This window comes from Zosterops lateralis (genome assembly GCF_965231275.1).
Source record: "Zosterops lateralis genome assembly, chromosome: 26".
In the NCBI taxonomy this organism is placed as follows: domain Eukaryota; kingdom Metazoa; phylum Chordata; class Aves; order Passeriformes; family Zosteropidae; genus Zosterops; species Zosterops lateralis.
Window position 1 is genome coordinate 3461705 of NC_139786.1, and position 22872 is coordinate 3484576.

At 52.0% G+C, this 22872-nt stretch overlaps 1 protein-coding gene across 1 annotated transcript in view; it reads left to right on the plus strand.

The window, feature by feature from the left end:
* Window positions 1-1641: 1641 nt before the first annotated feature.
* The window catches only part of FOXP4 (forkhead box P4), a 61511-nt gene continuing 40280 nt past the window's right edge, over window positions 1642-22872 (plus strand). Inside the window, exon 1 of the mRNA XM_083878442.1 lies at window positions 1642-3357. The gene's annotated coding sequence lies outside the window, so the exon portion shown is untranslated. The remainder of the gene's footprint in view (window positions 3358-22872) is intronic.

A 22872-nucleotide genomic window follows, 5' to 3' on the forward strand; every position in this document is an offset into this window, starting at 1 on the left:
CAGTCCTCCCCCCAGGAGCGGCTCTGCAGAAGTGGTTGCAGCAGAGGCTCCCTAGTGGGAGCTCCAGAGGTGACTGAAGCCAAGCCAAGCCCTCTGGAAAATCCCAGGACTCCAACAGGGGTGGGTTGGGACCTCAGTTTCAGGCTCAGCACAGCCCAGGAGCCAGCCTGGCCCTTGTCCTCATCCTGTTTGTCCCCTTGAAGGAAGATTTTTGGGGACAAAACCAGTTGGATTTTTCCTAGGGCCATCAGACTGTAGTTGTAGAAAACCAGCTTTCCCCATCTCACAGAAATCCCCTAACTTTTCATTCAATAATAGATTATTAAAAAAAAAAAAAACAAACCAAACTGACCATAAACAGTCTTCCTTAAAAAAATTTAATTGTAGGGGAAAAAAAAAATCCAGGTGCTTTGAAATACTTTTCATTCCAATTTCACCTCCTAAAGCTACTTTAGCTGTCCGTAAAACGGAAATTTCAAAAGAGCTATTTTTGAATTAAAAAAAAAAAAAAAAAAAAAAAAAAGGAACAGAGTGGCTGCTCTTTGGTGGTGCCATCAAGACATAACTGGCTTTGGAAAACTCCTCCATGTGGGAGTGGGATCATCCATCCCCAGCCTGTGCAGGTGCCTGAGGCAGGTGGGAATTCAGTCCCCAAAATCAACGCCCCGAGGCAGGCAAGGCTGGTCCCTCCTGTGCTCCAGCTGACCCGTGTCACCTCCTGTGTCACCCTGACCCGTGTCCCCAGCGCTGGGCGAGGGTTTGGGAGCAGCTCTTGGCTGCTGGATTGGCTCCAGCCTCCTCGGGGAGTTTTGGGGCCTCTCTGCAGATGTTTGGGGGCAATATCTGGGTGCAGCACCCTGACACAGCTGTGCCCCCCCTGGGGGTCTGGGGACCCTGTCCCTGCTCTGGGGGTGTCACAGGGGGTGTCACAGGGGGTGTCACAGGGCAGAGCTGGGGGTGTTGGGGGTCACCGGCTCAGCTCTGCTCCTCCCAGAGCTCTGGGGACTCTGTCCCTGCTCTGGGGGTGTCACAGGGGTGTCACAGGGGTGTCACAGGGGGTGTCACAGAGCAGAGCTGGGGGTGTCACAGGTGTCTCAGGGGGTGTCACAGGGGGTGTCACAGGGGGTGTCACAGGGCAGAGCTGGGGGTGTTGGGGGTCACCGGCTCAGCTCTGCTCCTCCCAGAGCTCTGGGGACTCTGTCCCTGCTCTGGGGGTGTCACAGGGGTGTCACAGGGGTGTCACAGGGGGTGTCACAGAGCAGAGCTGGGGGTGTCACAGGTGTCTCAGGGGGTGTCACAGGGGGTGTCACAGGGGGTGTCACAGGGGGTGTCACAGGGGGTGTCACAGACCAGAGTAGGGGGGTGTTTGGGGTCACCAGCTCAGCTCTGCTCCCCCCGGGGCTCTGGAGGCCCTGTCCTTGCTCTGGGGGTGTCACAGGTGTCACAGGGGTGTCACAGGGGGTGTCACAGGTGTCTCAGGGGGTGTCACAGGGGTGTCACAGAGCAGAGTGGGGCTGTTGGGGCTGTTGGGGGTCACCAGCCCCCCCTCCCGCTGTCCCCATCTGTATCCCAGGCTCAGCCCCATGTCCTGTCTGTGCCCCGTGCCCTGGACTCACTGTCCCCATCGCTCTTTCCCCCCCGGCCGCTCCTGTCCCGGGTCCCCCCGTGCCTCAGTTTCCCCGCCGCTCCCCCTTTTCTCCCCTCCCCGCGCCCACGGGCCCCGCTGCGCGCCGGGGGGACCGAAGGCGGCAGAAACCAATTAGCGGCGGCATTAATGAGCAAAACGCGCCCTCCCCCCCAAAAGGACACCGGGGTGAGGTGTTGGGGGGGGCGGTGAATAGGAGCCTCCATCCAGCGGGGGGCTCTAAAAAAAAACAAAAACAAAACAAAAACCAAAAAAAAAACCCCAAAAAACCCCCACTAAAATAATAACAATATTTCAAAAAATTAATTAAATAAATAAATTTAAAAAATAATAAACAATTTTTTTAAAAAGAAAAAAACTAATTTTTTAAAAAAAATTAATAAGTAAATAAATAATTTTAAAAAATAAATAAAAAATTAAGAAAAAAGGAAGAAAAAACCTATAATAATAATAATTTAAAATAAATAAATAAATAATTTTTTAAAAATTAATTAATAAAAACATTTAAAAAAAGAAAGAAAAAACCTATAATAATAATAATTTTAAAAAATTAATTAACTAACTAACTAAATAAATTTTAAAAATGAATAAATAAAAAAAATTAAAAAGAAAGAAAAACCCTAAAATAATATTTTTTTAAAAATAAATAAATAAATAAATAAAATTAATAAAAAAAAAAACTAAGAAAAAAACCCACTAAAATAAGAATAAATTTTAAATAAATAAATAAAATTAATAAATAAAAACTAAGGAAAAAAACCACTAAACTAAGAATAAATTTTAAATAAATGAATAAATAAATAAATAAAATTAATAAATAAAAAAACTAAGAAAAAAAACCCTAAAATAAGAATAAATTTTAAATAAATAAATAAATAAATAAATTTAATAAATAAAAAACTAAGAAAAAAGACCCTAAAATAAGAATAAATTTTAAATAAATAAATAAATGAAATAAATAAATAAAAAACTAAGGGGAAAAAAACCCTAAAATAAGAATAAATTTTAAATATATAAATAAATAAATAAAATTAATAAATTAAAAAAATTAAGAAAAAAACCACTAAAATAAGAATAAATTTTAAATAAATAAATAAATAAAATTAAAAATTAATAAATAAAATAAATTAAGAAAAGAAAAGGAAAAAAAAAATTTAAAAAAAAGAACCCAAAATCCCGGAGCTGGCTGGCGGGGCGGGGGGGGGAGCGGAGCAGGGGTGGGGAAAGCGGCTGCACCTGCTTTAGATGAACTATGGTAGGGCGGCCCGCGCCCGCCCCGCGCCATCGCCGCGCCCGCGCCTCCTCCGCTGTGAGCCACCGCCGGGAGCCGAGCCCGAGCCCAGCCGGACCTGAGCGCGGCCACGGCCCCGCCTGCCCCCGCCCGGCTCCCTGCTCTGCTCTGCTCTGCTCTGCTCTGCCAGCCCCGCTCCGCACGGAGCTTTCCCCCTCAGCCCGGCCATGCCGCGCCGCCCCTGAGCCCTGAGCCCTCAGCCCTGAGCCCTGAGCCCTCAGCCCTGAGCCCTCAGCGCTGAGTCGGAGCTCCGGCCCCGCCGCGCCCGCCCCGTCCAAGTTTGGAGCCGGAGCCGGTGCGGGAGGGCCGGGCCGGGCCGGGCCGGGCTGGGGAGAGGAGAGGAGAGGAAAAGAGAGGGAAGGAAAGGAAAGGAAGGAGCGGCTCATGCCCGACCCGGAGCGCGGCGCTCCCAGCGAGCCAGGTGGGTCACGGCGGGGAGCGGGGCGGGGGTTTATCCCCCCCCCCTGAGGGGAGAGCGGGGCGGGACCCCCCGGCAGGTGCGGGGGGCGCGGTGTGTCCCCCCATGTCTGTCCCCCCTGTGTGTGTGTGTGTCCCCGGCCGGGCCGTGCCCCGCCGCGCTCGCTCGGAAGTTTTGTTTCGGCCCCGGACAAAGGGAGGGAGAGCGGGGCCGGCGCTGGGGGGCGGGACGGGCCCGGCGGGGCTCCGGGATGGCGATGGGGCGCCCCGGGGTGCGGGGTTACCCCAGGGTGGGGTGCGGGGGTGCCCCAGCCCGGTGCGCCCCGAGTATCGCGGTGTGTGTGCGGTGTGTGTGCGGGAAAAGCCGCCGCTCCCTCCCAAAGGCGATTTTTGGGCAGCCAGGAGTGGAAAAAGGGGTGGGATGGGGGGTCGCAGCCCCCTCGGTGAGATGGGGGGGGGTCGCGCTGCCGGTGCCGGATCCGGAGCCGCCCCCGGCCCGGGGGTCCCGCGCCCCCCGATGGGGACAACACACCGGGGCGAGGAGGGAGGGAGGGAGGGGAGGGGGGTCCCTGCAGCCGCCCCAGCGCTCCTTTTGTTGGTGCTTCCCATTTCCTCCCCATCTTTTCCCTTTCTCTCCGGCAGTTTTGGTTTAATTCCGGCTGTTTGGGTGGGTTGTTTGGGTTTTTTTCCCCTTTTTTTTTCTTTCTTTCTTTTTTTTTTTTTTAATTTTTTTTAATTTTTTTTTTTAATTTTTATTTTATTTTATTTTATTTTATTTTATTTTTCCTCCTCCATCACGTTTTAACTCAACCTCGACCCGCCGCTCTTTGGTCCCGGGGAGGAGGAGGAGGGGGGGGTTGAGAAGGGGGTGCGATTCCCTCTTTGGAGAGAAATCCCTAAGTCTGCCCCAAGTTTTGCAATTCCTGGGAGAAGCAGCAGCAGCAGCAGCCGCCGAACCGTCCCCGACAACCTGCAGCCAGCCCAGCCCAGCCCAGCCCAGCCCAGCCCAGCACATCGCTCCTGCACCGCCCTGGGAAAAAAAAAATAAAAATAAAAATAATCCAAACCCCTAAAGCAGAGCGCAAGGTGAGGGGAGAGGAGGACCAGGCAGCACGGCTTCGGATGGAGCTGGAGAATATTCCCGAGAAAACCGCGCAGGTTTGGATTCCGGAGGGGCTGCCCCGCCGATGGGGATTTTTTAAAGTTTGTGGGGGTTCTGTGCGCCTTTTTTTACTATTATTATTATTTTTTTGGAGGGGTAGAGAGTTTCTGGGGGGTTTTCCCAAGGATTTGGGGAGGGTTTTGTCTGTAACCCAGGGAGAGCTGGTGGTAACGTGGTTGGGAAGAGTTTTTTTATTGAGGAGCATCGTTTTGTGGGAATTCCGAAATTCCCAGGCAGATGGGGAGTGTGGAAGAGTTTTTTATTGAGGAGCATCGTTTTCTGGGAATTCCGAAATTCCCGGGCAGACGGGGAGTGTGGAAGAGTTTTTTATTGAGGAGCATCGTTTTGTGGGAATTCCAAAATTCCGGGGCAGACGGGGAGTGTGGAAGAGATTTTATTGAGGAGCATCATTTTCTGGGAGTTCTGTAATTCCCGGGCAGACGGGGAGTGTTGGTTCACCCAGAGCTCTGGATCACCATCCCCACCCCGCTGTCCGCCCGGCGTTTGCGATGCTCTCCTGGCAAAGTTCAGGGATTTCCATTCTTCCCCAGCTCCACTCCGTGGGATAAACAAACGCGCCTCTGTCTCTGCTCTTCCCCCTGTCCGGGAGGAAAGGGCACTTTGGGGAAGCTCTGGATGTTTCTCCGGGTGTAGGAAATCTGGTTTGAGTTGGCAGGCGCGGATGGGAGAGAACAAGTGGAGCGTAATTGGGTTTTCTTTTTTTTTTTTTTTTTTTTTTTTCCCCATTTGGGAGCGATGCTGGTTTTTCTTTCCCCCCTTTTAAAATCCAAACAAGCCGAGGGCTGTGTGAGTCTCCCCCCTCTCTCTCTCTCTCTCTCCCTCCTGTGCACTTTTTAATACAAATTAAAAAACGTGCGGAGGAGAAAATGGGAATAATTCACAAACCTCACTTTCCCGGGAGTCGTGGTTGGGAAGTGCCTGCTCGGAAAACTTGCGCTGAGATTATTATTATTATTTTCTTTTTTTTTTTTTTTTTTTTTTTTTGCTGCTCTTAATATAGTCCTGGAGGAATTCATGTCCGAATTCCTGCCTGGGATCATTCCTCAGCTTCAGGCAGCTCTTCCCTCCCCATCAGTCGATACCCCAAGATTTTCCTTTTCCCACCCCAACTTCCATCGGATTGAGACCTCACTTCTCCGCCAGCGTCGTAAAGCTGTGGGGCAGACAATAAAACTGTTATTAGTTTCTGTATTAAAAGCCTGGGTTGTTTTTAACCCAAACCAGAAGGAGGATTTACTTTTTTACAAATTTCTGCCGGTGTGTTAAAAAATTTACGCGGGGAATACGTTCCGTGGAGAGCCGGGGATTTGATGTTAAATCAACCCAACGTGTGTCTGCGTGACCCGGGTGTTCCCTTTCATGCCTCCCCATATCCTCCATGAAAGCACAGCAAAGTCTCAAGGTTTTCCCAAAAATTTTAACTCTAAATTAAAGGATTTTTAAGTTTTTTTTTTTTAATTGCCGCCCCACCTTTAACGTCCGTCAAAAATAAATTTAACAAGCTCCGGGAGCGGGGTGGGTGGAGGAAAAAATCAGGTTTGGAAAAATTATTCTGCTCTCCCCCTTTTTTATTTAATTTATTTTCCTCCTTCGGGTCGTTTAAATCAAACTGGGGAAGGGGAAAAATGTGGAGGAGAAGGGGCAGAATTCCTTGTGCCAAGGCAGGGAGCTTTGTCAGGGCTGTGGAGCCCTGGGAGGCTCCGGCTTCTCCTGCCCTTTGTGGTGTGGGATTTGGGGCTGTGGAGAAGATCCCACAGCCCTCTGCTCCCAAAAAAATCCTGGGAGCTGCTGCTTTGAGCTGCTCCCAAAAAATGCTGGGAGCTGCTGCTTTGAGCTGCTCCCCGTCTATTTTGAGGTGTAATTTTAATTTATTATTTTTTGGGGAGTGGGGACAGTGTTATTTTTGTGGCTCTCCCCCATCCCAAATCCCGTTTTTTATGGGAATCTCAGTGTGGGATGAGTCCGTTCCCGGCCGGATCGAGAGGTTAAAATATAAAATCCAAAGTGGCTCTGCCTGAGCAGCACAAAGTTGGATTTGATGGGGGGTAAAGTGCAGGAGAAGGGGATCAGTGTGGAAAATCCCCCCTGCCCAAGCCCTGCAGCCCCGGGATGTGTCAGGGAAGGAGGAGGTGAGGGGTGGGCTGGGGGCTGCAAATGGGGAGGGGGGAAAGGCTGGGAGCAAACAGAGCGAGGTGGAATAAAAACGGATTAAAGTTGCTGCTGGGGGAGGTGGGGAAGGGGCCGGAGAACAGATAATATCCCAAATATCTGTAAAAGCCGTGTCCAGCCCCGGCTGTCCTGCCTGGAAATCAGGCAGTTGTAGGTTTTACATCCCCTTTGGAAAGGGAAGAGCAGGGAGCATTCGGAAAACCACAACAACCCAAAAAAAAAAAAAAAAAAAAAATTCAGTGCAATGTATAAAATCAAGTGACACTAAAATATCTCCTCGGGCCCTCGGCCTTTCTCTCCTAATAACCCGGCAGGAATGCGAGTGCACTCAGTTGTGAAGTTGCTGCCCGGAGAGCCCGGGAGCTTTTCTTTTCCGCCGCTGGCTCGGGGGATGCTTTGAGTCTGCTGATGTTTGTGTCTCGCTGTGGGGCTGGGGAGGGGCCGGGGGGCTTTGGCTTTCAGGGTTTTCTCTCCTTTGATTTTATTTTTTTTTTTTTTTTTTTTTTGTCCACTCCCCTCCTTTTCTCTCCCCCCACATCATCCTTTTTTTTTTTTTTTTTTTTTTTTTTTTCTCTTTTCTTGTCTGTCCGGCGGGGAGTGGGGCCGGAGGGGGAGAGTTGTGGGGCTGGGATTGCCTTTGTGGCAGCAAGGTGGGGGGCAAAGGGAACAGGCTCATTCTTCCCACCGGGGAAAGGCGGGAGGAGAAGCCCCGGAGGTCCCTGGGTTTATAACTCATACACATTTATGGCCCATTGCCTTTCCCCCTCACTGCTGGGCTTTGGGAGCCTGAAGGATTTGGGAAAATTCTCTTCTTTTGGGAAGGAAGAGCTGGAATGTTTTTTTTTTCCTCTTCATCCCCATGGGTTTGAAGCCCAGCAGAGCGCTGGGATGGGGCTGGCAGGTGGGTTGGGGGTTTTCAGGGGTTGATCCCCATTTTTGGGTGCGGGGGGGGTTTCCACCTCCTCCTCCAGGGCCACCCTGGGTTTTTCCTCTGCTCCCGCCTCGGTGTCACCTGCCACTTCTGGGAGTGGGAACTCAAAATTTCCCGTCCCTTCCTCTTTGGTTTGCAGCTCCTCCAGCACGGCCGGGGGAATTCTGCAGGGTGGGCAGCTCGGTCCTGCCCCGTGGGCATCTCCCCACAGAGGGATGAGCTCTGCTAGAGGGAGAGGAAAGGGAAAAGGGAGAAAATAAAACCACTCAGAGCTCGGAATTTCCATGTGTTTGCCTTGGAAGGTGTAAAAAATCCTCTGTGAGCCACTGCTGGATGCACCTGATAAAAACTCAGAGGGAGCAGCTGGCTTGGGAATAACCCCAGGGGCTGGGACATGGCCCTGCACAGGGCTGGTGGCCCTTGGGGTGGCCCCTGGGGCTGTGACCAGCAGCTCTGGCTCCTGGGCCAGCTTAGGGCAAGGACTTGCACCCATTTTATCTCTTACAAAACCTCCCCGTGCTGCACCTTTTCAAGTCAAACAGAACTTGTAGATCAAGATGGGGCCGGGCACAGCTTGAAAAACTTCCTAATCTTTTTTTGGTTTGTTGGTTTTTGTTTTTTTTTTTCCTCCCCCCTTCTCCAAGTGTTTGGGAGATAAAATCCAGCCAAGACAGTGCTTGAGGGTTTGTTTTTGTTTTTTACAAACTTTTCCTAATTTAAACGGCTCTTGGCACGGCTCAGGCGAGGCTCCAGCACGAAACGCGTCGCCCGTGACAAAAATGAGTTTGGAAGTGGAATGGCATCAGGGAGAAGGGAGAGAGGAGAGGCAGAGGAGAGGTCCAAAACCACGATTTATTCCGTAGGGATCCTGCTGGAGCAGGGCTGAGCTGGAGGGGGAAGTCATTAAGAGATTCCTGCGCCACGGGCACGGCGTTGGCACCGGGATGCGCAGGGAAACGAGCCTGGAGTGAGTCGGGATCCTTTCTCCTGGCATTTATATATATATATATTTTATTATTTATTTTTTTTTAAAGGAGAAGCCAGGCTGTGTTTGCAGGCTGTGGTGCCGAGGTCTGGCTGGGGTGGAGCGATCCCAGCCCCGGGTGACACTTCCAGCGGCTCCCGTGCCCCGGCAGGTTGGCAGCAGCCGTTGGCAGCGTGTTCCGGCGGAAGCCGTCCCTCCTCCTGGATCCTGGAGCCAGCTTGGCACCAAATCCAAGGATTTTTTTTTTTTTTTTTATTTCATTTTTTTTTTTCCCTGGGAGAATAAGGAGCAGAGGGTGGATGTGGAGGAAAGCTCACCTTGCTCAGCTCAGGGCTCGTCCGCGCTGGGTTTGTCAGAGGCAGAAGTCGGGGTGGTGAAATGATTCAAAGGAAGATTCATTTCAAAACTGTGGAAAAGTGCAGAGAAAAATTTAAGGCGGTAGAGAAGGTAAAAAAATCCCACGGTGGGGGATGATTTGGAGGGGATTTGGGAGTGTTTTTTTTCTGCCTCGTTGGAAAAACTCCGATGTGAGCGGAGCTGGAATGGGCAGATGGGGCTGGGGAGCTCCGGGATGGCCCCAGCAGGAGGAGGAGGAGGAGGAAAAAGAGGAGGAAGCTGCAGTGGGATGGGTTTGTGCTCTGGGTGCTGTGCAGGTTGTGTTTGGCAGCTCAGGAGCTCAGGGAGATGCTGTTCCCCTTCCCTCAGCCATGGATCCGTGGCCGGGATGAGCCGCTCGCCCCAAGCAGGTGCTCATGGAACAGCAGCCCCTGCCCAGAGCTGGGGTTATCCACAGGGATTTCACTGCTCCAGGGCTGATAAAGGCACACAAACGGTGCCACTCCAGGTTCCTGGCTGAGCATCCCACTGCCAGCTTCCTTCGGGATCTGTCAGCTCCGATCCCAAACCCTCCGACCCTTCCCTTGCTTCCTCCGAGTCCTGCTTTATTCCACAACCTGTAGATTCTGGGTGAGTGATTTTTATTTCTGCTGCTTATTGTGAGTCTGGGGACCTGGGCCTGGCTGCAGCAGGGTGTGGATGGCACCACCTGGGAGAAGCTGCCAGGGATTGGGAAAAGATGCCTTGGAATAGTGGAGGAGGGCTCGAGGTTGGAGAATATACAGAATATTGTAGAATACGAGGCCAGGATTGTGCTGTGGAGCGAGGGATGAGCCGGGATCCCGGATTCCCAGTTTTCTCCATCTGGAAAACTCTTGGATTTCAGATTCCTGCCTCTCCTGGGTGTCTGCCATGGCCAGGAGTGTCCCCAGTGCCCTCCTGCCTGTGTTCCAGGGCACACGGACAGCTCCTGGAGCTGGCCCTGAGCTCATGGCTCTGCTGGTACCTCCTATCCCATGCCGGGATCACGGCACATCCCTTGGGATGGGAGTTCCAGCACGGGGGATCCCGCTTTGCCCACACAGCCCTGGAGCTGCTGGGAGGATCCTCCTGGAGCAGGAGTGTCCCCACAGCCTGTGGGGCTTCCTCAGCTCCGGGATTCCTCACCTGGGAGAGGGGAGTGCCCCGCAGGGGTGGCAGGAAATGACAGGGGATGGAGGGAAGGTGCCCCACTGCAGCCTCAGGAAAAGCTTTTGGGGCTCAGGGTGGTCACAACGGGGTTGGTGGAGCCACTCAGAGTGAGAGGACAATTTGTGGCAGGAAATACCTGGCAGAGCTGGAGTTCCTCGTTGAGGATTTGGAATTTTGGGCTGAACTGGGCCGGGATCTGGGCAGGAATTTTGGGCAGAGACTTTGTGCTGGGCAGGGAGAAGAGCTCCCCTGTGGGTGCCACATGCCAGGGTGTCCCCCTTGTCCCAGCAGGGAGGGAGGTGCTGAGGAGCTCTGTGCCCTCTGGAGGGTTTCTGGCACCCAACAGGTTGGTCCTTCCTTGGGGATGCTGCCAGAGCTGGCACTGGGAGGGAAATTCCCTGGAGCGTGGGGAAACCTGGATCAGGAAGAGAATCACGGCATCACCAGGCAATTAAAGACAGAAGAGCAAATAAAGGCATGGGGAGAGGTATCTCACAAGTTTTGAGGCAGGAAATGTTAATTTTGGAAATGTGCTGGGCCGGGCAGAGCTGCAAACCCCTGGATTTTTACCGAGGTGGATTCAGGTGGGATTATAAAGTCTCCAGCTTTGCCTTTCTCTGGGATTATTCCCCGAGAATTTACATTTCTCCTTTACACCCCAACCTGCTTTTCCTGCAGCTCCCTGGATGGATTTTTATCCTGCATTTCTGCAGCAGGGTCCTGCTGGGATGTGGGGCTGGGTTTGTGGGTTTGTCCCCTGCTGCCCTGCCCTGTGCTCAGCCTCGGCTGCCACACATGTTCCCCATTAATAAATCAAACCCTCAAAATCGACAGGAATTCCTCAGTTGGAGAGCAAAAAGGGGCCCTTGTCACCTGCTGGGTGGGTAAAGCTGGGGGTGAGGAGGAGGAGGAGGAGGGTGATGCTGCTGCTCATCCCATCGCTCCCAGTTTGTCTGAGCCTCGTGGAACTCGTAGTTTGGGGTTCTCATCCTCAATTCTGCCTCTCTGTAACTGTCCCTGTGACCCCAGAGCACTCGGGGTCTGCAGGGGGTCTGGGTTCAGCAGCAGAACAGAGCCCGTGTTCCCCCATGGAGGTGAAGGAGAGGAGAAATTGGGGCAGATCTCCGTCATTTTGGCTTTTTGTGCATATTGGGGAAGGGAGATTCCCTCAATGTGCTCTCGAGAGAAGCAGGTGAAGGGAAATGTCCAAAAATCCATCCTGTGAGAGGTGGGAGTGTGAGCATGCTGGAGAAACCCCGGGAAGGGATTTCGGGCTGAGCTCCACTCCCGTGGCACGGCACAACCTTCACTTCATCCCCTTTTTCCAAAGCTACGGAAGACAGGAGTGAGATTTGGCCTGGAATGGGGATTTGACTTTCCCAAAGCCAAACCCAGAGGTGCTGGGGGCTGCAGGGTCCAGCTCTGCTCTTTCCCAGGGGGTGGATCTTGGGGCTGGGCTCTGCAGCCTGAGGGACACTCGGGACCCTCCAGATGCAGCAGCACAGCCCTGTCTGGGTTATTCCAGCTTCCCCTTTTAACCCAGGTTTTATTTATAAAAGGATACACTGCAGAACCTGTTCCCAAATCCCTTCAAGTCTTTCCCTTGATTCTGCTGGGCTCCCACTGCACAAATCCCATTTTTCCTGGGGAAGTGGAGCCGTGGCTCCAAATGGATCAACCCTCTCCTCATCCCTCCAGCATCCACAGGTTTCCTGCGGGCTGTGGCTGGGAAGGGGCAATGCTGGAGTGATCCCCCTGCTCTGTGGGTTTAAAATTCTCCCTGAGGAAGAGTCTGCTCTGTTTGGGAATGCAGTGGGAGGGGGTTTGGGGGTTGCTGGTGGCTCTGTGTGGGGTCCCTTGTGGCTGGCTGGTCCCTTGTGTCCCCACTGTGCTGGAGCAGGGGATGTGTCAGGAGTGTTGCTGCTGCTGAATTTCCAGCTCTAAATTTGGGATGGAGCACCTGGAAGAGGCAGGGCTGTGCCCATCCCTCTGGGAAAAGGATGGAGGGACAGCCCCCTGTCCCCTCAGAGGGGACACACAGCTTCTTCCACTGCAGCCTGGGTCTTTTCCAAGCACTGTTGTGAACACAAACGCTCCAGGAATCATTCTGGGGATGAGCACAAATTGCTGGGTTTGTCTGGAGGTTTGGAATAATTATTGGGGGTTGAAAACTCCTGGCAGTGGGCAGGACTGTGCTGGGGCTGGAGAGGACAGGAGGGACACGGGGCCAGGGGTGTGGCTCTTGTCCCTGAGGGATTTGGTGTCCCCAGATGTGTCCTCTTCACATCTTGTCTGGTTCTGGATCCTGGTATCCCTGTATCGGGTTCTGGATCCTGGTATCCCTGTATCTGGTTCTGTATCCCTCACCACAATGTGATGATTTTTGGTCTGGGGACAACAGGGGAGACATTCCCTGTCCTGGAAACCTGCCTGTGACACCATGTCCTGCAGAGGGTGATCTCAGCACTCTCTGCCCACCCAGGGACAGTTTGGGGACAGCTCTGTGTGCCCCTGTCTCACAGGAGGTGCAGGCAGAGGATGTGACTGGGTTGTGGATCAGTGGGGGCTGTGCTGTGGCTGCCCTGGGACAAAGGTGGCACCCAGAGGGGTGAGCACCCAGCCCAAGGTGGGCACCCTCACCTGTGACCCCGTGCCAGAGCCCTTGGCTGGGGGTTTTTGGGATCTCCCCCAAAAAAGCAGCTTCAGTTGACCTGTGGTAAGTCCTGCTCAGGCAGGGGACACTTTGGGAACCAGGTGGGCACAAAGGAACTCCAGCCCCTCCTTGTCCCAGCACCCAGAGGTGCTCACAGGACCCCAGGACTGCCAGGAGGGTGACAGCAGTTGGTGAATCATTAATGAATAATTTTACAGGATGTGGGTTATTTTTAGGAGAGGTGAAGGGAACTCAATTCCTGGGGATAAATCCCTGGGGTTTGCAGGGCACAGTGGGAACCTGCCAGGGCCTTCCTGGAGCAGCAGCAGCCACCTGGAGCCTGGGACACCCTAAAATTGGGCTTCAGGATCTCACATTCCCAGGAGAAAACGCTGTCTGGGATGAGCAGGGATTCAGGACATGGATTCACCTCCCCCTTCCCCAGCTGTGTCCCGATGCACGGAGCAGGGATGTGCTGGATTTGGGAAGATGCCGTGCCCTGCTGTGGCTGAGCTGTGGATGGATCAGCACGACCTGGGAACTCTGAACGTAACCCCAGAGCGATGGTGTGGGACCAGATCCCTTCCCTGGGTCCATCCAGAGGGACGCTGGAGCCATGGAAGAGTTTTGCTGCCATCCCTGAGGGATCCATCCACGCCGGGCCAGGCAGCACCTCCCGGATTCCCCATGGAAGAGCCACAGAGGGGGACATTCCTGGGAAGAGGATGTGGTGGCTGGACGTGGCTCATCCAGGTGACACCGACAAGGAGACCCCGGTGACCTTTTGACTTCAGCACAGGTGGGAAGCGCTTCCCGCAGCCTCAGGATGCTCCTGCCTCTCTCACCAACACCTCAGATGTGAAATGCAGCACCCCACTCCCCTCAGTGGGCACCCAGCAGCATTCCCAGGGCGGGAACACGTCGTTTCCCAGATCCCAGGAAAGTGCTGGAGAATCTCCGGGGTTATTCCCAGCCGGGGTTATTCCCAGCCCGGCTGTCGGGAGCCGTGTTCATCTGCAGGGCTGGGTTTGCTCCATGGGGGTGGCAGGTGCCCAGAAGAACAGCAGATGCTGAGGCTGGCCCTGGAGAAGCCAAGCTGTGCAGGAACAGAACCAGGGAAGCTGTTTGGAGGTGTGGAGCTGGGCTCTGGCAGGAGCCAGCCTCGGGTCATGCTGCCTCCGGTTGGGATGAGAAGGAAAATGGACTTCAGACCAAGAGTTTGAAAATGCCCAAGGATAGTTCTCCCCCCCACACTGCTTTTTTTCTTCTCCCTCCTCGTGAGCAGCATAATTTCTGGATGGAAAGCAGGCCTCTTCCTGCACAGAACTGGGATTTGCCGTGGAGAGCATCGGGGAGCGCGTTAACCGGAGCCTTTTCCGGGTGAATTTTTGCACAGACGTGACGGAGTCTGGGAAAACTTGTGGCATCCGAGTTCCTCCCTCCTGCTCCATAGGTACCATGCCTGTTTTTTCGTCCCCACTGGATTATTTGAAGGCCAGAAGAGACTTTTAGCAACTTCCAGTCTGATTTCCCACGGACTCGGCTGGAGAATTTTTCTCAGGGTGGGATGTGGGAGGCCCAGCCCTGGCATTGCTCCTCATCCCATTCCAGAGTGTCCCTCACCTGCTCCAGGACATTTCCTCCTCCCTGGCTCCATCCTTGCCCTTTGCAGCCTCTCCTGAGGGGATGGGGCTGGGGGAGCTCCTGGAGTTTGGGGTCTATTTTGATTTCAGTGCTTCCCCCATCGCTCCCCTTTCCCGGGAGCTTTTGCCTTCCCAGGGATCGAGTCAGGACATTTTCCATGTCCCTGCTCTTCCTCACTCCCACAGGGCAGTGTTCTCCATGCCTCCATCCAAGAGGAAGATCCCTCCTCTTCCTCAGGTGTCCCAGGCTCTGGGTGTGGGACTGTCCTGGCTGTGGATGGGAGGCACAGAGGAGATTTTGTTCCGTGTGCTCCGGGTGGGATGAGGGCTCTGGGATGCTGCAGCAGGAATTCCAGCTGGGATTTGCACCAGGGGGATGTGTCCCCAGTGTGTGAGTGTGAGCTGGGCACGGGGCATGTGGGACAGGCTCAAAACGAGCCTGGATTTACGGGGAGATGCTGGAAAAACCTTTGGAAAACTGGTGTAGGTGATGCCGTGCTGGTTGCAGCTCTACCCCACCCCAGGGATGGGAAATGCTGATAATTATTTTAATGGGATTTTGGGGGGATTGTGCTGAAAACCCTCATCCCAAATCCTAAAACCCTCATCCCAAATCCTAAAACCCTCATCCCGTGTGGAAGCACAGAGCGATGAACGGGAGTTGTGCGTGGTGGGAATTTCACCTTATCCCGTGCGTTTGGTTTTATTTTTCCCCGGGAGTTTGGAGGGTTTTTTTTTTTTCTTTTTCATTTTGTTCCCTCTGAATTTTTTTTTCCCCCACCCTCTTCATTATCATTTTTGTTAATTAGATTGTGCTGGGGAACTGTCTCTATTCAAAAGCAAAAAAAAAAAAAAAAAAGCTCCGAGATGCGTTTTTCCAATTTTCCAAGTGCGGCTCCGTTCCGAGAGAAGGACAGGGGAGGGGAGAAGAGCCAAGACGCTTGAAAGAAATATAATTTTTTTAAAAAAATATAATTTCTTCATAAAGAAACCCCGGGTCCCCTTCCCCCACCAGGGCCACCTCCCCTCTTTTTTTTTTTTTTACCTCCCACCCCCCCCTAATTAAACGATTTGAATTTCCACGTTAACCGCTTGGTGCTTCCTCGGCGCCTCAGATGATTAGAAAGGGATATTCATTTATGCCTTTTAAACGCCGCCCCGATTAAAATCAGAGAGATTTTTTCCTTCATCAAAATCTAACATCCTTGAAAAATTAATTTGATGCCTCTTGTTATCAATTAATTGAATCTCGTTGGGAGAGAGGCTCGTGCGGCGGGTGGTTGGAGCCGGCCCTTCTGTTCTTAGTTGCTTTCCCCCCTCTCCGCTCCCTTCAGCTGCTTCCAAACACTGGGACATTATAAAACTCGGCCTTTTCTCTTTTTTTAAATTTTATTTTAGATATATTATTTTTTTTTTTTTTTACTCATCTCATAAAATAAAATAAATGAATTAAACTTGCTCTCTCTCTCTCTCTCTCTGCCCGCCCTCCTCCTTCATTCCCCCCGAGTTCCTCTCGGATGAAAGACCCTTTTTTATCCCTTCCTTTCTCTCATCCCTCTTTCCTATAACTTCCGAGAAAGGGGCAGAGAAAGAAAAGTTGGGGCTTTTTTAAGCAATTTCTCGGCGGCCAAGGTCCGTCTTTCTTCCTTTCTTTAACGGGGGATATTGGATATTTCATTTGAATCTCCCTTTTTTCAATTAAAAGTGCCCCGTTCCTTCTCTTCCAGCCTCTCCATTCTGCTCTGGCTCGGCAGCCGGAGAAGCGATTTTCCTTTCTTTAATATTTCAGCTCTTCCCCTGAGACGGGCTGCCTGCCTTATTTTTTTTTTTTTTAATAGACTTTTTCTCCCTCTATTAAACTTTTCCAATCTTCGTCCCTTTATTTTTTTTTCCCTTCCCACCTCTTTAAACAAAAAAAAAAAAAAAAAAAAAAAAAAAAAAAAAAAAAAAAAAAAAAGAAAACAGAGAGGAAAAGTTATAAAATGGGAAGAACTGGGTCATTCAGGAAGTTATTGAAATAACTTCAAAATTAGGCTTCACTTTCACTCTCCTTGGAGTGGTTCTGCCTTTGGATCTGGTCTCTTCCCTGGTGGCTCCGTTATTGATGTCCAGGTGGGAATTTGGGGTTGGAGAGCAGAGAGGTGGGTTTGGTTTTCTCTGGGGTGGGGATTTGATGGGGGTGTCCCATCCAAGGACATCAGGGATGGTGAGGGGATGTGTCCCCCCAGGCCGGTGCTCTAAGGGGTGATTTGGTGTCAGGACCCCACTGTTACCTCCCCTGTGCCCTGCACTGTCCCTGTGCCCAGCTGGATTTGGGATCTGACAGGTGAGAGAGGCTTTTCCAGCTGAGGAACCTCTCCTGCCCCTGTGTGGGGTCACCAGGGATTTGGGGGGCTGGGGACAGGGTGACCCTGATCCATGTGCATAGAGAGTGTTTTGGGATGTTTAAATTCCCATTTGGATGGTGTTGGGCAGAAGAAAAGTGCAGGTTTTTAGGGGGATGAGAGATTAGGGGATGCAGGGCTGGACCTGGCACTGTGGTGGCTGATGTAGCTCCATGGGGGCTTCCTGGATTTTGGGGTGTGCCCCCAGCCTTGCTCCCAGTGGGCAGCCTGGAGGATTTGGGTGTCCCAAACTTACGGGACAGAGGTGCCAGGGCTGCATCCTGAGTGATGGGACACCAGGTACTGGTCTTGCATCCCAACCTCATGGGACATGGGTAACAAACCTGCATCCTGACCCACTGGGACACAGGAACTGGATCTGCATCCCAAACTGATGGTCCAGTGGTACCAAACCTTTATCCTGACCCACTGGGACGTGGGTACCAGACCTGCATCCTGCTCTGCTGGGACACAGGTGCTGGTTCTGGTTGCAACCTTGTGGGACACCAGGTACTCATCCTGCATCCTCACCTGATAGGACACAGGTGTTGGACCTTCAACCCCATCTCATGGGGCACAGGTGCCAAACCTGCATCCCAACATAATGGGATGCAGGTTCTGGATCTACATCCCAACCCACCAGGACTTGGGTACCAGACCTGCATCCTGATCTGCTGGGACACAGGTGCTAGTTCTGCTTGCAACCTCGTGGGACACCAGGTACTCGTCCTGCATTCCCACCTGATGGGACACAGGTGCCTGGATCTGCATCCCAACCCACCAGGACAGGGGTGCAGGATCTACATCTCAACCTGATGGGGCACTGGTACCAAACCTTCATCCTGACCCACTGGGACATGGGTACCAGACCTGCATTCCAACCCTCCAGGATGTGGGTACTGGACCTGGATCCCAACCTGATGGGACATCAGGTGCTGGTCCTGCATCCTGAGATGATGAGATGCAGATATTGGACCTGCATCCCGGCCTGATGAGGAACTGGTACCAGAGCTGCATCCTGACCTGATGGGACACAGGTGCTGGTCCTGCATCCTGAGATGATGAGATGCAGATATTGGACCTGCATCCCGACCTGATGGGACTCCAGGTACTGGTCCTGCATCCAACCTGATGTGACACAGGTGCAGGATCTCCATCCTGACCTACTGGGACATGGACACCAGACCTGCATCCCAATCTAGTGGCACATACAGGTACCAAACCTTCACCCTGGCTCAGTGGCACCTACATCCCGGCCCACCAGGCTGCTCCATCAGCCCAGCAGTGACCCGTGGTGGGTGCAGAGACCAGCAGGACCCACCTCACGCTCAGGGTCCCCCACATGTGGTGGCTCCGGAGCAGCGAGGTGGGAGCCCCGTGCTCCACGTCACTATTTAATTAGATGTCCCTGATTAACAAAACTTGGCGTTCGGCTTCCTCCTGCCCTCATCTTTCCTGGCTCCGAATCAATGGCTTTGATATGCTAATTAGGGAGTAATTTAATTTCAAAAGGCCGCAATTAACAAGGGTGTTGTGGACATGCTGTAGTTAAGCGGCGTAATCTAATTTGCATTAGTAACAAGCAGGGACTAATTAGAAGCTTAATTAGACACTTAGACGGCTCTTGTGTTTACTTTCTTAATGAGATGGAGTGGGGTTCCTTTTTTTTTTTTTTTTTTTTTTTTTTTTTTAATCTTTTCAAGAGCACACAGCGAGGAGGGAAGGCAGGATGGAGCAGCAGCAGCCTGGCTGTCCCAACACCGCCTTGGCCACCTCCAGCCTGTCCCACACCCACTCCAGGAGGGGTTTTGTGTTCCTCGAAGCTTGGCAGGGAACGGGAAAGGTGCCAGGCAGGTGTTGGTGTCCCTGGGAATGCCTGGGCTGAGATTGGTTGGCTGCACTTTGGAGCAGCTCTGGAAAGCAAAGGATGCTCCAAGGTGACAAATTTTGGAGAAGCTGGTGGGATAATCAGGTACAATGCCATGTTGGAGTCCTCACACTCACAAGTGTTCTCCAGCTGTCTGAGTGAGCCAATCCAAGGATCACAAATTTTTTGGGAGAGGAGAACTTGGCTGTGCTTGGTTTTGTGGAGCAGCAAAGGCTCCTCACTGCCCGCCAGTCCCTGGTGTGTGGCTGGGCTGGGCTGTCACTGAGGCAGGTGAGGAGAGCCAGGGGGTGAAGGTGAAGTGCTGCAGGTTGGCTCTTCCCAAAGAAGTCGCTGGGAGCGAGATGAAAGTGGGAGATGAAAGTGCCCAGAGGTGAGATCCCATTAAAGCGGTGCCTGGGCTTAGCCAGTCCCTGGTTCCTTAAATATCTTCTAATTTACAGTAATGCTCCGGATCCCTCTCAGCTCCCCCAGACTTTTATTTTAATCCCCTTTCCACATTTCCATGTGTTTATGTGTTAATTAAAGGGTAAAAAGCCACTCTCGGAGCAATCCCGGGCTGCTGCTTCTCTTCCAGCCGAAGCCTTTTAGGATTAGCAGCCGCTTCCTAAAGCCTCGCGGTGCCGGAGCAGGAGCAGGACGGGCAGGCTGCTCAACTTTCCATAGCTGGGAGCAGATCCACTGCCTGGGATTCAGCTTTCCCGAGCCCTCTTCTCCTTCCAGCTGTGCAGAGGAGCATCCTGCAGATTTCCAAGGGTTTTGGGGGGATTTGATGGGTCTGTGCTCCTTCAGGATCCAACGGTATCCAGGGAGAGGTTGCCTGTTCCCCTCCATCCTCACCAGGATGGTCTCCCCTCCACGCCCTGGCAAGGCTGGAGCTGGGAGAAAGGCTCTGGAATATGGATTTGGGGCTGGGATGTGGTGGGAAGGGTGGAAACGTCATCTGGAAGGTCTCAGTGTCGGTTTGTGTCGTGTCACCTGTGCTGTCCCAGCTCGTGGAGATGTGGTGGGAGACTTTTCCCAGCGGTGTTTCCTGCTGTTTTAACTCATCCCTCCCTCCTGGGTGATGGATTAGGAGATCTTGGAGTTTGTGGCTGGGGAAACCCATGGTCGGGGATGGGGACTCGAGGACAGGGACAGCAGGGTGGAGGTGACACTGGGTGTGACACTGGGTCTGTGCGTGGCCCACGAAGAGCAGCCCAAAATTTCGGAGCTGCCGAGGGTTGTGATGCTGAAGATAATGAAAAATAGGGAAAGCTGCTGAAATTGGGGTGTTGGGGCAGTGGTTTCTGAGGAGGCTGTGACTGTTCCAGCATGTCCTGAGGGCTGGGAAATGCTGAATTTCCCAGTGAATTCCTTCACTGAATTTCTGTGACTGTAGAATCAGGTGGAGCAGCGGCATCACTTCGGATGGATCCAGCTGTCCTAAAATTCCTTGGGAGTTTTTTGTTGGAGGAAATCACTGCTTCGTGTGCTCTTGCTGCTCCTAAAATCCCACACCCATTCCTTCAAGTGCATGATTTTGGTCACCTCCATGTCCATCCTCCCCTTCTGGAAGGCTCGGTGGCCGTGCCAGGCTCCCTGGGCAGGACACACACACTTGGTGTTCCCACGGGAAATCGCGACACACACTCGGTGGGAGCATCATCCCTCCAACCCTCTCCCTCCCAGCCAAGCTCCGGGCATCCATCAGCCTGTTAATTGCGCTAATTAGAGAGTGCAGAGTTGTTAATTGAAAAAAAAAAAAACCCAGGGATCGCGCCGGGGCTGTTTGCGGGGAGGGGTGGATGGATGGATGGATGTCAATAAACTGGGATTGATGACTGGGATGGGATGGCTCGTGCTCCGCGCCGGGTTAGCGCCGAGTCGGGGGATGTCGAGGAAATGTTGCTGCTCAGATGAAGCAATTGTTAATTAAAAGCTGCGGTAATTAATACACCCTCGTTGCCATATGGTCCTGCCCAAGGCAGGGGGGGGATTCGTCGCTCCGTTTGTAATTCTCCGTTTCCTTTCCCTTTGTCCTGTGGAAGGTGCGTGGTTGGATAAAAAGGGGGGGGAATAAAAAAGGCAGAGCGGTGGCTCAGCAGCGGAGTCTGAAATGGTAATTAATGGTAATTAACGATCCATTTGTGCAGCTTCTGTTGCTGTTGCCGTTGGAGGGGGCTCCTCCTTCCCCCTTTTAACCAAACCCAGCCTTTCCCTGCTGGATGTGATGTGGGTGTTGTTGGATCTCCCCTCTGGCTGCCTGGACACCCCATCCCTGTCTCCCTGCCTGGGGGAAGGTCTGATCCTGCCGAGCCCCTCTGGATGCCGAGTGTGGAGAATCCCTGGAACACTGGTGGTGTCTGAACTGACGCACGTGTGCTCCTGTGCATCCTCCAGCTCATCCCAGATCCCTCCTGCCTGGAAAAGTGCTTGTTCCTCATTTAAATCCACTTTATAACCTCGCAGACACCGGCTTCGTTTTTTGTTTTTTTTTTTTTTTTTTTTACCCCCTCCTTTTATTATTTTTTTTTTCTTCTTTAAGGTTTTGTAAAACTTTTTATAGGAATGGAAATATTTCCATTCTTATGATGATGACTTTCTTTTATGACTTCCCTCGCAGCAGCAGCAGCAGCAGCGTTGTTGGGATCCCAGACACTCCAGCATCCCGGAGGGGTTTGGGAACGGGAAGTGGAGTTTTACAGGACTTGGAGAGGGAACTCAGCTGGCTCAGTGTCCCCAGCTCCGGGAATCACCCGGGCTGCAGGAATCTGCTCCAGCATCCCGCCTCTGGCAGGGGCTGGAACCACCAGAGCGAGCCCACGGCTGCTCCACCAGCAGAGATTTCCTCCTAATTCCCAACAGTTAAACTCCAGTTTATGCCCCAAGCCAGGAAAGTTTTATATCCTTTCCAAAACCATTTTTTTTCTTTTTTTTCTTTTTTTTTTTTTTTTTGGCCTTTTTTAATACTTCCTGTTGTAACTCTGGATATTCCTGTTCTCCGTGTAAAAGTCAAATCCCTGCTTGAATCCTGACGAGTTCCTGGCCCTGGTGATGCTGTTGGAGTGTCAGACATGAAGAGTTCCCTGTGGGGCCTCGTTGATTTCAGAGGGAAAATGGGAACAGGAGGAGCAATAATTTCAGATTTCTGAACTTGAAATCATTGAAATTCAAAGCGGGGAAGGAAAAAAAAATGTAATTTTAAGGCAAAAGGTGAGGGGTTTAATGAAGATTTTTGCTCCTAGCGCAGCATCCCGTGAGCGTCCCATCCTTGGGAAGCTGCTCCACCCAAATCCATCCATCCAAACCCAAATCCATCCACCCAAACCCAAATCCCTTAACCTTGAGCTGTCCCACAGCCCTCAGTGTGTCACCCCCAGAGCCCTGGGACAGTGGGAGGGAGCCAGGAGCTCCCCTTGGGAATGGATGTCACTCATATCCCCTGCGGAAATGACTTTTGAAATGCAGATAATCTCCAACATGCAAATGAGCAGCTCGCTGCTCCCTGTTTAATATGAATGATCAGCCCCTGAATAGCGATTATTACACGCCACATTTCAGCAATTATGTTGTTCCTGGTTTGTCTCGCTGCCTTTTTGGGGTGTGGAGGGGGGAAATAGGAAAAAAAAAAAAAAAAAAAAAAAAAGAGAAGGGAAGGAGAAAGGGAGGTGGTGGTTTTTTTTCATCCCATCCCTCTGGTTTTGTTCCCATCTTGTTACAAACTCATCGAGTGGTGCTGGGTGAGTGCTGGTGGGATGGAGGGGTGTGGAACTAAAACTGCTTTTCCATGGAGGAAAACGTGTTGGGGAAGGAAGGAGAGACCCTCATTCCTTAGTGGATTCTACTTTTCTGTGTCAGGGCTGGATGTGGCACCAGCTGGACGTGGCAGAGACCAGTGCTGGGTGTGCTGGTCCCGTTTCCTCCATTGCCAGCCCAAATCCAGGGGTTTCTCCCAAAAAAAAAAGGCACCTTCAGCTTCACAACCACCAACCTGCTGCTCATCCAGAGACTGGGAGAAAGGAAGGATTTTCCAACCCGTGCTCTCGTTTCCACATCCCAGGCCTGATGTTCCTTTGGGTTTCCTCAGCCTGGCACCTTCTGCCAGGTGGTTTTTCCTGCTGGGAAGTGCTGGTTTGCTGGGAGATGGAGCATTTGGAGAGAATGTTTTGACTTTTGT